This window comes from Entelurus aequoreus, linkage group LG12 (assembly GCF_033978785.1).
Source record: "Entelurus aequoreus isolate RoL-2023_Sb linkage group LG12, RoL_Eaeq_v1.1, whole genome shotgun sequence".
Classification (NCBI taxonomy): Eukaryota; Metazoa; Chordata; class Actinopteri; order Syngnathiformes; family Syngnathidae; genus Entelurus; species Entelurus aequoreus.
In genome coordinates, this window is record NC_084742.1 from 71,307,014 (window position 1) to 71,309,513 (window position 2,500).

Genomic DNA, 2,500 nt, shown 5'->3' on the forward strand with positions numbered 1-2,500 from the left:
GCAAGGAATTTAGGGATTTCACCATCTACGCTCCGTAATATCATCAAAATGTTCAGAGAATCCGGAGAAATCACCGCGAGGCAGAAAACCAACATTGAATGCCTGTGACCTTCGATCCCTTACGCGGTACTGAATCAAAAACCGACGTCGGTGTGTAAAGGATATCATCACATGGGCTCAGGAACACTTCAGAAACCCACTGTCAATAACTACAGTTTGCTGCTACATATGTAAGTGCAAGTTAAAACTCTACTATGCAAAGCGAAAGCCATGTATCAACAACACCCAGAAACGCGAGCTTTGCTGGGCCCGAGCTCATCTAATATAGTTATTTGTAACTTTACCAAAAAGTAATTGAATTACTCACAAAATTACTCTTGATTAAATGTACCCTATTTTCTGGACTACAGAGCGCACCCACTAAGTTTTAGAAGACAGACTCAATAATTTAAGAAACTGGAACAGCACAAAAAGAATGCAAATGTTAGTTAATAATACTAAAAAACATAATACTAGATGAACGTGTAAGCATATTAGCTAATGCCTACAGACGGTAGCTAGAAAACATTACGATAGCACGTACAATAATGCATGAAAACACTCCTACAGACATCACACATTAGGCGGTTCAGTAAGTACAAATAGTTTTAGTTATATTGTAAAACTGACAAACATTGCTCGGAGGGATGAAGGAAGAATTCATACAAGTGGAAAACGTTGCGGACGACCAGAAGACGAAACGGCACGTGTATTTCGGTTTAAAGCAGTAAACATTTCTCAACCAGCTATTGCAAGGAATTTAGGGATTTCACCATCTACGCTCCGTAATATCATCAACAGGTTCAGAGAATCTGGAGAAATCACAGCACGTAAGCAAATCAACATTAAATGCCCGTGACCTTTGATCCCTCAGGCTGTACTGCATCAAAAAGCGACATCGGTGTGTAAAGGATATCACCACATGGGCTCAGGAAAACTTCAGGAAACCACTGTCAGTAACTACATATTGTCGCTACATCTGTAAGTGCAAGTTAAAACTCTACTATGCAAAGCCAAAGCCATTTATCAACAACACCCAGAAACGCGAGCTTTGCTGGGCCTGAGCTTATCTAATATAGTTATTTGTAACTTTACCAAAAAGTAATTGAATTACTCACAAAATTACTCTTGATTAAATGTACCTTATTTTCCGGACTACAGAGCGCACCCACTAAGTTTTAGAAGACAGACTCAATAACTCCATGGTCTTGAATTTAAGAAACTGGAACAACACAAAAAGAATGCAAATGTTAGTTATAATACCAACAAACATAATACTAGACGAACGTGTAAGCATATTAGCTAATGCTACAGACGGTCTAGGTCTAGGTTTGAGTCTGATGACCGGTCTAGGCTTGAGTCTGATGACCGGTCTAGGTTTGAGTCTGATGACTGGTCTAGGTTTGAGTCTGATGACCGGTCTAGGCTTGTGTCTGATGACCGGTCTAGGTTTGAGTCTGATGACCGGTCTAGGTTTGAGTCTGATGACTGGTCTAGGTTTGAGTCTGATGACCGGTCTAGGCTTGTGTCTGATGACCGGTCTAGGTTTGAGTCTGATGACCGGTCTAGGCTTGTGTCTGATGACTGGTCTAGGTTGAGTCTGATGACCGGTCTAGGCTTGTGTCTGATGACCGGTCTAGGTTTGAGTCTGATGACCGGTCTAGGCTTGTATCTGATGACCGGTCTAGGCTTGAGTCTGATGACCGGTCTAGGTTTGAGTCTGATGACCGGTCTAGGTTTGAGTCTGCTTGGCTTCCTGTGACCCCAAACGACCACGAAAAGGATGTTTAACAAACCCCCAAAGATGGTTGACCCATGTTTGTTTGTCTGCTCTGTTTTAATGGCGTCCAGTTGGGATGCTCCGTCATTATCTTCTCGGCATGGCACTTTAATGTAATAACAACCGGTCGTGATTCGCGGCTTGGGTTCCCAAATCTAATTGCGGCTGAAGACTATCAGGTCTGCTGCTTGGCACCTTCCACTAATGAAGCCAACCAGCTGTGTTGGGGACTACTTTGCTGGAAGGATCCAATTAAAAACCATCAGCAGGTTTGAAGGAGTCCTGCAGTTGTCAACTTCTTCTCCGTTTGTTCCCCCGTCCTATCTCATGTTATCCGTCCTCGCCAGTGACGATTGGCGCCCAGAAATCTCCCCCCCGGTTTGAATGTTCCGCCTTTCGGAGGTGTTCTCGCGGCGAACGCGGCCAAGCTCCCTCGGGTTTGGCAGACTGGTCCGAGCTGAAAGGATCAGATAGCCATATGGCGGGCGAGGCGGGTGCCACGCTGCTCTTTTTTTTTGCACCGCCAGCCGCCAACAACGGTTCCGACGACGAGTCGGGTCGTCCTCATCAAAGGAAGCTCCAAGTCTCTCTCTGTGCTAATCGGACCCAAAACAAAACAGGTGGGCTTCCTTTTTGTGATTCTAATTTCTATCTGAGGTGTGGATTCCAGCCTGAGATCCT